Genomic DNA, 15656 nt, shown 5'->3' on the forward strand with positions numbered 1-15656 from the left:
GTTTCCCATATGGCATTGTATTCTATTGGAAACACAACTGTTCTCTTACTTCTTCAGTCAAGCAAACCACTAATTTTTATTGTTACAAAAGATTTATTCATGTTACAGTTATTTACAAAGAAAGTAGTATTTATCCTACATCAAATAGTCGAATGAAACAAACTTCCAGTTTGATGAGCTGTGCTTAGACTGGAAAGCTGAATAAGACAAGATCATTTATTCAGCGGAGTCATTAAAATATGGTCAGAATTTGTGGATTAGCATGGCTAACTCCCAAGGATGTAGTAATTATATGAAAGCTACAGGTATATATATATATGTGCATTTATATATGTTTTTGAGTGTGCTTTTGGTTCCTGTAGTTGTGATCAGTGATATGATTGATGGTTCAAGCAACTATGCCAGAAAAATGGGAAGGGAGGAGTAGTGGAAAATGACCAGTTAAGGGAGAATTGTGAACATAATTAAGAAAACTAAAATTTGGAAGCCTTTCATTAGAGGAATTCAACTTCTGTTTGTACTCTTTTGAAATATCAACATCTTACTGACATTCTCATTTTTTCTAAATTTGTGATTTTGTTTACAGTCATTCTTAAGGGAAAAAAAAAAGGTAAAATTATTGAAATGTTATAATTATATGAATATTGCATATTCATATTTCACCCAAATATTTCACTCACAAAAGAAAGTATTCTCCAGTTCACTTCAAACCATTTTCACATACAGTGGTCATTTCTTAGATTGACCACTGTAGTTTTCCCTATGTTGCCTTTATAATGATGCAAGAGTAAAGAAGTTAAATTTTCAGACAAAATTTTATGGTAAAGTTTTCAAAAATAGTTTACAATTTGCTGTTAGGAGAAGCTAGTATCAATATTGTGTCTGAACAGAATTTAAAACTGTAAATTCATGGTATTCTTTTTGTTTGTTCATTTCATTTTTGCAGTGAGGTTACTTGATGAAGTCTAAAAATTAGCTAAAATTTGGAAAGGAACCTCTCATGTTTGAGAGTGCTATGGTAATACAAAGTTTTTGCACGTCGATAATGAAGAGTTAAATCACAAAAGTACCAAAAGTTATGAAATATTTCTTATTAAATGACAACTGGTGAACACCAGATAATTTGTGGGGAATACAAACAGTGTTTTTACAAGTATTGTTCTAGTTTGTCAGCTGTGAAACCTCTCTTAATGTTGACTCTAGATTTCTTTGTTGAAATATTTATAAACCTCCTCTCATGTGTCTTTTAAGGAAATATGAATTAGCCAAATAATGAAGCTAAAATTATAATCTGTTTGATAGTTGCTTGAATAGAAAATCAAAAACTTGCTGTATTCCAGCAGTCTACTGCAGACTGCCTTCTTTTACCAAAAGGTACTCATTTTATTACTTGTAAAGATAAAGACTAATTAAATGCTGCACAGCCTTTCAGTAATCCAAAAGCTCTGCTAATGAGGAGTCTCATCCTGTTACAGAAGTTACAACACAAGCAGGTTTGAGGAATGAGCTCAACCCCTAGGCAGAACTGCAAATGCCACAAACACCATCCTGGCAGCCATATTTTGCTCTTGGGCCCACATGCTGTTGTGTTCTGGTTCATCTTCTGTCAAAAATGTATAGCTCCTCTGGGCAGCCTCCAGTGCCTTGCCACCCTCTGAGTAAAGAATTTCTTCCTAATATCTAATCTGCATCTTTCCTCTTTTAGTTTAAAACAACTGTCTTATCACCGTCTTCCCATGCAGTAAGTCAGTCTGCCTCTTCTTTATAACTCTTTTTAGGCACTGGAAGGCTGGAACAAGGTCTCCCCAGAGCCTTCTCTTCTTGAGGTTGAATAAGCTCAGCTCCCTTATATTTTTTACAGAAAGATGTGATTCCAAGCAGATCAGATTGTGTGCGCAGCAGATTGCACAGATGTGCATTAGGTTGTATATATGTCTACATGTGTGTATATCATACAGTCATAAAATCAGAGAATCATCAATGTTGGAAATGACCTCTAAAGATCATCCAGTCCAGAAATCCACCTATCACCAATATTTTCCACTGAACCATGTCCTCAGTACATCTAAATATTTCTTGAACACCTCCAGGGATGGTGACTCTACCACCTCCCTGGACAGTCTGTTCCAGCACCCGAGCACTCTTTCAGAGAAGATGTATTTCCTAATATCCATCCTGAATCTCCCCTGGCACAACTTGAGGTCATTCCTTTAGTCCTGTTATGAGTTACATGAGAAAAGAGGCTGATCCCCACCTCACCACATCTTCCTTTCAGGTAGCTGTAGAAAGCAATAAGGTCACCCCTGAGCCCCCACTTCTCCTGACTGAACAATCTCAGCTCCCTCAGTCATTCGTTATAAGGCTTGTGCTCCAGAACCCTCACCAGCTTTGGTGCTCTTCTCTGAATATGCTCCAGGGCCTTGATATCTTTCTTGCAGTGAGGGGCATAAAACTGAACACAGTGTAGGTGTGGCTGAGTACAGAGAGATGATCACTTCCCTAATCCAACTGGCAACGCTATTTCTGAGCCAAGCCAGGATGCCATTGGCTTTCTTGTCTGCCTTGGTACTCTTGGCTTATGTTCAGCCTAGTGTTGACCAATACCCCCCGGTACTTTTCATCTACACAGTCTTCCAGCTCTTCTGTCCCAAGCCTGTAGTCTTGCCTGGGGTTGTTGTAACCAAAATGCAGGACTCAGCACTTGGTCTCGTTGAACATCATCCTGCTAGCTTGAGACCAGCTATTCAACCTCTCCAGATCCCTCAGCAGGGTCTTCCTACTCCTAGGCAGATCAGCACTTCATGCCATCTTGGTTTCATCTTCAAACTTATGCAGGTTGCACTCATTGCCATTGTCCAAGTCATTAATAAACATATTGAACAAGACAGACTGCAATACCGACCCCCTGGGAACACCACACGTGACTGGTCATCTGGATATGACTCCATTCACCACCACTCCCTGGCTTGGTCCTCCAGCTAGTTCTTTATCCAGGAAAGACTGTATCAGTCCAAGCCATGGGCTGCCCACTTCTCCAGGAGAATACTGTCAGAGACAGTGTCAAAGGTTGTGCTGAAATCTAGGTAGACTACATCAACAGCTTTTCCTTCCTCCACCAGGTGGGTCACTAGATCATAGGAGAATATCAGGTTGGTGTAACAGGATCTGCCTTTCATGAACTAATACTGGTGAGGCCTGATCCCCTGGCTGTCCTGCACAAGCAGTGAGATCTCTCTCAAGACAATCTATTCTATGACCTTACTTGGCACCAAGGTCAGGCTGACAGGCCTGCAGTTTTCCAAATCCTCTTCATGACCCTTTTTGTAGACAGGAGTCGCGTTGGCAAGCCTCCAATCCTCTATAATCTCTCCCATTGACCAGGAATGCTGATAGATGATGGAAAGCAGCATTGTTATCACCACCACCAGTTCCCTCAATACCCTCATGCAGATCACATCTGGCACCATGGATTTGTGGCAGTCAGGGTGGAATAGGTCTCTAACTGCTTTCACTTGAATTCTGGGGTGTTTCTTCAGATGCTTCACATCTGAGACTTCCAGGTTGGGGGTAGAGTACCCAGAGAATAACTGGAAACATGTATATGTGTGCATGCAGTACACATGGAGACCTGCATGTTCTACATGCCTCCCATGATGATGTTCATGGGGTTAAGTGAGCCCAATTATAAACTTCTGGATACCTACCAATCTGTGGTTGTGGTTGCTATTTCTGACCACTTCGAATGATAGCAATAGAGTGAGGAAGGATTATTTATTTTATTCTACAATTTGGATACCAAGTGTGCTGGGTTTCTTTAAATGAAAGCAAAGGAAGGGTTAATACTTCATCCTAAAGGTTTGATATTTGAGCATGAAAAGCAAGACTCAATTAAAAGTGAACCTCTTCAAATTATATTTTCTGTGAGCTTGTGCAAACTCGATTACAGAAACGGCTTTTGTACTGATCTGGTTTGTAAAATGCCTGCTTGTTTTAAATCTAATACACATGCTTAAATTAAGTGACATGCATATATTGTATATACTCGTTTTCTTTCAATATTGCTGATTCTGTCATTCTTTCTGTTCTGGAAAAATACTTCAAGGAATAAAAACAAAAAAAACAAAAAAAACTTCTATTTAAGAACACTTTAGAAGACTTGAACACCAAAAAGGTATACAAAATGGAATTCATTTGTTGGTTATGGTGTTGATTTTGTATCATAAAGTAAGACTACTAAAGAATCTTACTGTTAGGACCAACGATAGACTGAGCATTGCTGTAGAGTAGCCTGTAAATGATTCTGCTGGAGCCTGTTAATTAGAATCATAGTCATAAACATACTGATAGTTCATATTCACACTTATGTGAAAGATTATTAATTCTCTGTCTTACTGATAGCACACTGATAGACAGTCCTCATGATGTTCATCACCACTGATATGGATTATGTTCAGAGGAAGACTGATAACGGAGCAGCCTGCTGTCATCTGGATGTGATAGGGGGTCATCTAGAAATGTCATACTTATGCATCTATATGTTCTCTACAGAAAGAAATGACCTTGTTGCACAATCTTGTCAGGAAATAAAAAGGCTCAGGCTGTCACTCACATGGAAAACAACAAAGACTTTATAAAAAAGAAATCATACTAACTTGAGTCTTGCTTTTAAAACCATTCTAGAGGAAAGAAATGAATATATTTGTTTATTGTCTGGGAACTACAGGAAGACCATAAATTTATAAACCCCTATTTCTTCTCAGTGACCAGTACATCAATAATATGTAATTGAGTTCAGCTTGGTTATCTTACAACTTTCCTTGAGTTTAAAAGAAGTTAGCAATATTTCAGCTTCTGAAAATCGTGGGTCCTGAAAATGTTCTGTTCCCTTCTTAATAATTAGCATGAATTGGTGGGATGTTTTTTTAGAAAATATATCTTTTATATATATATATATATATATATATGTATTACGTATCATTTGTGTGAATGGTGAATTGGTTTTCTTGAAAACACTAACTTTTGCAACACTATACCTGTGATAAGAGGTGATGATAGTGTTTTAGTAATCACTGTGTAGATATAGAAACAGGAGCATATATCCTGTAGAGGTACTGTAATTCTTTTTTCTCCATAGTACTGCATTGACTGTACCAGCAAATGGGTGCAGAAATAGCTTTCCTTGAACTCTGTCAGATAAATGCAAATATGGTAGAAAACCTTTTATCTGAATAGTTAAGTTCATGTTTATGTGAACATGTTAGCTCCAATTTCCTTGTTCAGTATTTCTTTGCAGAAATAAAGTGGTTTCTCTCAACAGGCGGAGATATTAAACTTGAATGACTGAGACCATTTGAAACCAGTTGGAGTAATGGACTGAATGTCATCTGTGTATGAAAAGTTGACGCAATCTGTCAGTCTTTAGGAAAGCTTTGATTTGTGTGTGGGTCTAGGGTGATGGTACTATGAGATTCCTTAGTTTAAATAACAGCATATTTGCATCATTATTATGGTCCCTCATTCTTAAAGTGCCTACCAGATTTCAACTGAGGGAACAGTCATATATTCCTTTTGTAAAGAGCTGGAAAAGTTTTAGTATCGTAGTAACTGTTGCTCTTATGAGCAATGTTTACTTCCAGAAAATAGTCATCTGGGAACTCTTCATGCACTGCAGTGCTTGGGCATCTGCATTTTTGCTTACACTCCTTTGACTTAATTTGGTTGCACTTGTACACATGAGATGGTTCTGACTTCCCTTTTTACCAGCTGAGTTTTGTGAGTTACAGCTTGGGTTCGAGCTTGGGTGTGGTAACAGCACTGATAGCCTTACCTGGTAAAAACACATCTTGCCTCTTTGTGTGATGAAACTAGTTCCTCTCCCTCTTTAATCCCAGCTATGCTAGCTGACCTGAGCCATCAGGCTTTTCTTATTCATAATTTTCTGATGACTCTTCACTATTTGAGCTCAGCTATTATTTATTATGCTGTGTTGAAATGATGAATAGTTCCAGGCAGACAAAAAGCAGGTGGATATTTCATAGTTAGCATTCAGGGACAGGGATCTGCAGACTTCCCTGGAGCTACTGCACAGGCTTTTTGAGAACTGTTGAGGGCTCACTCCATCCAAAGGAATACACATGCAGGGAAAAATTCTCCTTCCCCAAACACAAATCTATAACTTATAGAATCCAAGTAAATAGATTTTATTTTATCTTTTTCTCTAGTTTTATTTTACTGTAAAATGTTTCTATAATTGGGTTCCTCAGTATCCTCTGGTCTCTTACTCTCAGGTGAATTACTTAATTCATTGCAGCTTTTACTGTTGAATTCCTGGCATAAAGGAAATGGCATATAAATTGTCTTTTCTGTATTATGTTATTTAGCTTTATGAATAAGTTGAAATGAATAACAATCATCTTTGGTAACCTGGAACAGATAAGAAGTTCAATGGGAAAGAAAACAGAAAACTTTTTTTTTTTTTTGTTAATTGCTATCAATTAATAACATATTGGTTCATTTAAAAATAATCTTCATATGCACCTGTGCTATCAAACTATAGGCTTGCAGATATGTAAATTTTGTATTTATAGTTTCAGGATGCGTAAGTTTTACATTATCACGGAGTTTAATTCCTGAACATATGCGAAGGAAGCTTGCAGATTCTCTAGGAAAATCCTGATTCTCTACTTTGTCTCAGATCAATAACATGTACTACTCCTCAGCTACTGGATTGTTTCTCACAGATGGTAGACTGCAAACCCACACAGAACTCTATAAACATTTATTGTTTATTTCTGTGCAAAATTAGTGAGGCTTTTTGTTGTTTTGTTTTATGGCTTAAATCACAGATGAGTTTGATCTGAACGAACAGGACAAAACTTGCCATTGAGTGAATTCTGGGCATTTTTTTCTTCAGCTTCAGAGTTCATGTGTGAGGATTGGGCAGGCAGAAAAGAAAAGCTCTTCTGGAATTAATCAGTTTCAGAAAGTGTCTTGTCTAATCTTCCTTGCAGGAAAGTGACAAGATTTGGTTTCCCTGAGGAATGAGCTGGGACAGTCTCTCTTCAGCCCTCACAAATCCTGTGTCTTCTCCACAGGAATGGCATCAGAACATGCTATATATCTCTCCAAATACTGAAGACATATACAGAAAATAAACTAAAAAGTCATGGTATACATTTTTCAAAGTGTGTTCATAGTTATTTTTCAGTTTCAATGTACATTTTAAACATTAAGAATACTAAGGAGTCTTTCACTTAGGGTTAGTGGTCTACATTTCTTGTACCCAGTGTTGTGCCTCACTGCTTGTTTTTGTGTTTTATTTAGCCCAGAAAATGCGTTGCTGGTTACTTTCTAACCATCTGTTTTTACTGCTCATTCTCTGATGTGCTAAAGATAATGGCAAATTTTTTCATGGATTAGCATAATGCAACAGCCTTTTCAGGCTATATAGAAACAATGAGATTTAATAGGAAAAACATATTTTTGCACATATTTTTGACCATGCTATGTAGAGAAAGAATGGAAGAAAATAATTAGTATGTGAATTAGAGTGAATGTTTGAAATGAATTGTAACTTGAATTTCACTAGTACTCTGTTATACATGAGATCTAAAAATTAGAAGCTATGGTTTAAAACAGTAAGTTACAGGAGTAAGTTAACAGTACAAGACATCTTAAATAGAGGATATCAAATGTCTGAAAAGTTTACCTAGATAAATTAGATGACTTCTCTCTAGCTTAGTTTGTTGGCTTTCTCAAAGAAGATAATCATTATGTAATTATTTTCTTGAGACAGTCAGCAACACCAAACATTTTTTAATAAATTCTATGGCATGCTAATTTCCCATCTTTCCCAAGTAATATAGACTCTGCACTTTGTTCATTCACCATATCTTAATAGCAAAATTGCAGGAACAAAATATCTGTTGAGTCCTTCTGAAAGTTAGATATAAATGGTCATGTTGTTTGAATGGGAGGGAGCACTGCCTCTCAAACATGTCTCTAGCATCAGTTACCAATACTTTCATGTTGACACAGATCAACAAAAAACTTTCTTGATATAGGAATCTAAGCCCAGATGCTTACAGGATTTGTAATACTTACCCATAGCAACTTCTGCAGGTGCAAACAGATGGCTGAAATTTCTGTTAGACCATAAAATGTAGACTACTACTGTCCTGCTATGCCTAACTGGAATCAATTAAGTATGAAGCAGGATATCAGGCTATGAAACAGAAGTATTTTATATCCTGTAAACTGCGTAGCTTGTTTGTTTGTTTTTAAAATGCTTCTTTTAATGGAAGACCCTGGGGATAGCAAAAAAAAGCAGCAAAAGAGTGAGATAAGTTCATATTTGAAGCAGTTTGAACTTAAGTTGGAAAACAAGCATCACAATTAATAGCTGTGTGGATAAGGCCCATTTCAGAGGCTGCTGATATACCCTACTTGGGTACATGTTCCTTGTTGTGGGTTCTCCAGAACTTTCTTGTAAAATACGCCTGTTTGATTGCTTGTCCTGCCTTCATGCAGATAAAGCCAAACCCAAACAAACAAAGATAACCTTTCTTTAAATTATTTTTTCTGAGCATGATACTTTAATGTAAGTTCTAAGGATAGTTATATCAAGACAGCTAATGAATACAGAAATCTGCAGCAAAAGTAGCCTCAAGAGGTATTTAAGAGCATTTTAGCTAGCCTTGGGAATTCAGTCTCAAGAATTTAGATAGGACAAAACTGATGTAAACAGAAGCAACTGGATGGAAAAAGGGAAGAAGGAAGAAAAAATTTTGAATGTGTAATATAGAATGTGAAATGCCGAACAGAGAGGAAAAGATAACTAAGAATCCAAAAAGGAAAAAAAACCAAACAGTTTTTCTTCCTAATTCTGCTTTGTATAGTGAAATGAAAAAGGATGCTGTAAATATAGTAATGGAAATTTCATTTCACATAATTCTCCTGTTTACTGTTTTCAGTTTTCTCTGAATCAGTCACAGTCTTTTGCTGAGCACTGCTACAAAGCTGAATAAATGGCAAGGGGAAATAAGTGACATTTGTGTATAGGGTGAGTGTAATGACATTATCTCAAAAGAATAAGTTCACGTGACAGTATTTTAAATATGAGCTGGCAACTGCTATTGAGTTGGCACTGCCTGCTTTTAACCTTTAATTTGTGAGAATGCTGTGAATAAAGATTGGCTTTATTTGCTTAATATTTATTTTTCACTACCTTAAATTTGGAGCTGTCATCATTAATATTCTGAAAAGTTGATCTCTTTCCCAGTGCTGTCTGCAGGTTCCTGTTTCCCATTTAGTCACTCTTCCAGTACTTCATTAAAGTGCTGGGCCAGTGGAGGCATCTTCTTCTGTAATCTGAATGGGAAGCATTTCCTAGTCTAGAAGATTTTGAGTAAAATAAATATTCACATATTCTTGCAGAGTATTCATATGCCTTTCAGAATCCTTGTGCTTCCTTAGGCTCCTAGTATCTTATTCAGAGCTAATTGTTCATTAAGTAATTATTAGTTAACTTTCCAAAATATAAGTTATGGAAAGAGTAAATTGAATCCAGACAAAATGTCTAGATCCAGAAGAGTTATTCAGATATTCAGTACAAATACAGATGTTCAGATCTATATTTTCAAACATTCCTGAAGAGCAAAGAAATTTCAGATCTTAATATTCCTTGCTATCTATGACATCTATGATATGATTCTATGATTCTTGCTTTCGGTAATGACAAATGCACCATTTTCTCTGGCAGAGGGAAATAATAGGAATGTGGACAGACAGTGCTTGGCCAGTCAATTTCTGTTAATATTTTATTGGTGTCAACAATAAATAGCTTCTAGTTTCTCTAGCTCACAGTTATACTGCAAGTTGAATTCATCTGATTCCTGCTGTTGAAGTCTTCAGAGCAGCTGGTTTGATCATCCGTATGATTTCTTCAAAGATATTTAAAGATATTTTTTTTTCCTTTAGTTTAAGAAGAATTACTTAGTAGTTTCTGATAGACTTATTTTTAAATTATAGACTACATTTTTATTCAGTATATGTCAAAGTATGTTTATTTGATATGAAATAATGCTTCACATTTTCGTCTGCTTGAGCAAATCAACTTTTTAAATAAATACTAATTAAGCTTTCTAACACTTACTCCGATAACAAAATTCAATTATTTCAGTTAGCATACAGGTTAAATTGGAAACATAGAGGAGAACTGCACCTAAAACTCGGGCCTCTGATTTAGCTGTGATAAATTATTTGCTCTGTGGTAAAACTTGGCATAGGTGGATTAATGTTTCGCCCACCAACATCAGTGTTGATTCCTGGGTTACCTGCTGAGGTGAATTTCATATTACGGAATTTATGAGTAAACAATTCCTATAAGTATTTTTATGCTGTGCCTTAAAGATCAGATGTATTCACTATCTATACTGGATGGTTTTGCCCTCTCTCCCAGGAAAAAGGACCAGAACCTGGAGGTTTCCTAGGACTCTGTTTGCTACAGATACAAGCCATAAATATATAGCTCTTAAACTTATTTGGAATCTCACAGTTATAATCTAAAAACCAATCTAAAACCAATCAAATGAACAAATAAAATGTTAAGTGAAATGATAAAATTTGGAAAACCAGCACATGGAATGTTGTATAGAATATCAAATAAGCCAATAGTCTGTTGCATGTAATGGTTTCCTTTTCATTATCCCCATAGCAAGGCTCTGCTTCTATGAACTAGCAGATAAACAAAGAAGATCTTATTTCTGAAGCATGAAGCAACCTGAATTGACTTTCTCCTATTTAAGTAAAACATTAAATGGTAATTTGTCTTTAGTGCTCACAGTCATTTGAAACATTTTTTATCTAATATTTTTTTATTATTGCAGTCAACTGAAAAAATAATGTGAAGATGAGAGATCTGTTCTAACTAAGTGCTGTTGTAATTAAAATTGAGCATACATACTCCAGCATATTACTTACATCACCAATAAATCTATTTCCAACTATGTTTTGGGGAATAAGTTACTCATATTCTAACTTAATTCAACAGGTCAGTTATTTTTTTTCTCTGCTTAAAGTAAGTAAGGTTTTTATTCATTGGTTCAGTACGAAATTATAGCTTTTATTTTACAAAGGTGTCAAATTAAGGGATATTTTGTCAGCAGTGTATTTATCTGCATGAAAACACTTTTAAAACAGTTACTGCAGAAAAAAAGAAAAAATCCTTTCAGACTTTTGGTAATACTGGTGCTCTTTCACTGAAGTGATTTGGTTGTAAAGAAAAAAAGTTTTTCTTAGAAATGTGTTGAGGTTTTTTTTGTTTGTTTGTTTATTTGTTTTGTGCTGTTTGTGGTTTTTTTTTTTGCATTGTTTTGTTCTTGGTTTTTTTTGTCTGTTTTGTTGTTGTAAATTCCTTTTAATGAATTCTAGAATATACGAGTTTAGAAATAATTCATCCTTAACATCCAAAGAAATACAACAAAAACGTCATTTCCTGCTTTTCTGACTTACAGGTTTCTGTTTTCTGATATCTTATAATGATGAAAAGCTTTTACTGGCTTACTATCCAACTGAAAGTAAACACTAAAATAAGAAATTCCAGAATTCTGTGTTTTCTTTCTTTTAATTGAGATTTTGGCATGTAAAAATGGTGAAATTGGTGTTTTTAAATTTTACCTGTAATGACACAGGGAAAACTAAACTATTCTGATAGCAGCATACACCAGGTAAAACATATTCTTGTACTTGAATGATTATTCCAAAGAGAGTCAAACAAGTTGATTTATAAAGGGTTGGATGTAAAGGATGCGTGTCTCAAGGGTAGAAGTGGGAAACTTAGATGAAAGTACCTAGTGAGCTTCACTACCTTTAGATTTATGCAGATGGTGAGTGGGCTTATTTCAGACTAAAGTTTTGCACTCAGATGCCAAAAATTTCATATATCCTGTTTTTGGCACTTAAGAAAGTTTTTTTTTAGGATATGGCCCTTATGGAAGTTACATAAAATTTCTACTCATGTTGCATCACATAATACTGTACCGGACTTTCACCTTATTCTTTCTACAGAATGTAAACAATTTCACCAATGTATTGGTATATTGTAATGCTTTCTTGTTAGCAGATGGTGGCTTTCCATTGGTTGCCTTAGTGTACTTAGATCAACTGTTTTGGAGTGGGGTGCTGCTCTGCGTGTGTAGGAGCATTACAGGATGGTTCTTACTGTGCATAACTTTTCAGAATATTGTGAAAAATCACACGAGCAGCTCCACAGTTTAAAAAAAAAAGATTGCGTAGGAATGTTCTGTATCAGTGAACTCTTTTTCTTACTAAAGAATCACCATCTCCCTACTTCGGAATTCTTTGTTTAGTCTCAGTTTTTTTTTTTCTTCTTTTCCAATGCAGTTGTGGGGGAAATAACTTCGTTAAAGATTTGTGCACAAAAGAAAAAAACATTAGTAAGAAATTTAATGAGAGATTAAATGTGGAAATATACATGCGTTTTGGACCCAGGGTTAAATTCGCTGTGTCTCTACAGAGTCACTTACATCTGACTAGGGGCGTTTATTTGTCTTGCACTTATGCCACTGACTTCATGTTTGTAATCAGTGCATATTTAGTGGTCAATCTACTTTGCTGTTAATCAACTGACAAAGAAGGCTACATACTGAGAATTATTTTCCCCTTCAGAACTGTTATTTAGATGAAAATGGATTTATCATCATCAGCTTGGTAAATTATAAGTGTATGCTTCATAACTGTGCCTTTCATAACTCTTCAGAATCTTTCTAATTGAATCCAATATTAATCTTTCTCAGCAGTGTATTTCTTCTAACACCTACTTGCATGTTTCCACTTGGCATTACAGACCAATTCCATTCTATGAGTAGTAGATACTTAACAAGTTGTACTTTTGAGTGGCTCATCAGGAAGACTGTAGCATCAATAATATGATCACATCTCCATAAAGCACAGTATTGCTTCCTTCAGTATTCCCTAATTTGGATGCATTTAGATATTGATATATTTGCTCATCTTAAAGTATGAAAATAATAAACATTGTAACATCTTAAGCTGATAGTCTGTGAACCTGAAAATAAAAAGGGAGGCTTTGTTTTACATATGGTGTATTTCTGTTGTTTGGATGATTTTCTAGATAACCATCTGTGGCAGAGTAAGGATGACAAGAAAACTGATTTCTCATACTTGTTTGCCAAGATTCATGAATATCTGCTTAGTGTGGCATGTTGCCTAATCAGAGGCTGGTTGGACTCACTGTCAGAGGTTTCAAACAGTAACGTATTTAAAGCCTGCAATCAGGCAAGCCTTTTGGCATTAATCTAGAAAATTTCTAAGTACAGGGGACTGAACTTTGTGTGAATATGAACCTGCTGGAAAGAAAGAAAGGGATTTTAAAAATGTTGTCGAGAAAGTGAAGGACTAACGGAACAGTTCAGGAGAGCACAAGGCCAATTCTGACTGCCAGTAAAAGCAGACTGCCTCAGGACATTTGAAATCTAGGGGGATTATTTGTGCCAGAATATAGAAGCGTGAGTAACTGGTAATAACAAACAATAGGGCCAAGAGAGAGATCTAGATAAATCCCCTACATTTATGACTTGTTACTCAGTAAATTTTGGAACTCATTAAGATATTTAAGAGGTTTGACCCAAACCCTATTGAAATCAGTACAAAGGTTCCCTGATATCTCTATCAAACTTCAAGATATAAAGTAGCTGCACACAAGAAGAATCTATCATCTGTACTTTTGTTTGTATCTGACCCACGAGGTATCACAAGACTGGGAGTAAAATCAAAGGTATCTAGCAAAGATCTAATATGGTAAAAGAATTTGTATTACCTGAAGTACAGTGTAAATAAGCAAACTAAATTTAATCTCAAAACAAAATTATCTTTTGTGCCTAAATAAGCATACTGATATATACACAACTGTATGTAGTTTTACTTGCATGATTCTTTCTTCCTTGTTTAAATTTCAGTTGTCTATTTCAGTGAATCTTTATTCTAGAGTTCTCTTTATGTGGAGGTCTCCTTGATCATATCAAGATGATTAATGGAGTAAAAATGGTGTGACGCTTGTGCGAGAGAGAATTTAAATAACTGCTATTTCTGTAGTTGTTATTTTTGCAGTCTATAATAGTATATAAATTCTGTTATATAACAGCAAATTAAATTATTGCTATATTAGCACTATTTTGATACTGTGGTGGGAAAACCCTGCTGTGCATCCTATCATTTCAGGTGATTATTTTGTTTTGCTAAGTAGAGAATACTTCCATCAAAAATACAACATGAGGACTGAATGGGAAAACACGTAAAAATTCATGTAACAAAATTATAAAATCTGCTTTTTCAAGCTGTAACACCCAAATGCAGAGCATACAGTTGTCTGACAGACTTTCTGTAGTGTTTGCTATATCTTTTTTTCAATTTATCCTAAAGAGCTTTTGGAACTCATACTAGAACTCAGATATTTTCATTTAAGAAGGCTGATTCCTTGTGGCTCTGCTGCGACAATTCCTATATTGCTTTTCCAGTAATTTCATCCCTGACTAGTGCAAGAATCAGAATTAATTTTATACAATGGATTACTGAAGAGGTGAAGTGGCAGTGAGCCATCCCAACTTTTAGAGATGTCTGTATATTTCTGAGCATCCCAAGCCTTCTATCATGCTCAGGATCTCACAAGAATATCAAGAACAACAAATCCAGTAAGAAAATAAGTTACATTTTTTCCTTTTTGGTGGCTTTGAAGAAAGAACTTTGACACCTTTCATTAACTTCTTACATCACTGAAGCAATTAAAAATTGTTGTCTGCCAATATTTGATCGTTTTCTCCTTTTGATCAGACATCAAGTGTGGATGATCATCCCTGACCTTCAACATTCCCTTCCTTCATCTCTGTTCTCATACTTAAGAGCATTCCTGTTCTTAGCCTGTCTTAACTCTTAAAAATATACCTCGCTTGTAGTAAACAATGATGAAAAATCACTAAAGCAATCCTTTTGTTCACTGTGGTGACATTTCCTCTAATTAAATTTTCATCTCTGAAGGTATTTGGGCCTCTCTGGTCCATGTGGGATATGTTTGCCCTCGGCATTGCTTCAGGCCAAATGTATTTTTGTTGATACACTGCACAGCATGCTGTCCTCTGTGGCTGTGGGTATTCCCCACTGGTGGTTTATTTAGAAGATTATTTTACCAGTTTCAAAGTATTTTTTCTAAAGTCTTTTTTTTCCCCCACTTCTTTTGAAAGAGAGTGGGAGCTGAGTGCCCCCACAGTGCCCTCTGTTCTATGAATCAATGTGATTTTATGTTCTTTTCAAGGAAGTTTTTGAACACGCTATTTGTAGACCCATGATGGGACGGAGGGGACTGCATTTCTACACAGGTCAAGAGCCCCTCAAAGGACTTTGTCTAAAGAATATTTTTCTTTGGGTTGAGCATCAACTTAAACTGATCTGCAGAAACTGATTTAAACTGATTAGGTAAGGGATCTTGATTTGTGGTACAAAGAGCAATAAATATGAATAAATGTTATAGGGTTAGAGGTAGCAAAAGGATTTGGGAGCCTTGTTTTATTACCTTGTTGCAGTATGTGCCTGGTGGTAAAAAACATAACAAAACTGTTTCCATC

Source organism: Coturnix japonica, chromosome 4 (assembly GCF_001577835.2).
Source record: "Coturnix japonica isolate 7356 chromosome 4, Coturnix japonica 2.1, whole genome shotgun sequence".
In the NCBI taxonomy this organism is placed as follows: Eukaryota; Metazoa; Chordata; class Aves; order Galliformes; family Phasianidae; genus Coturnix; species Coturnix japonica.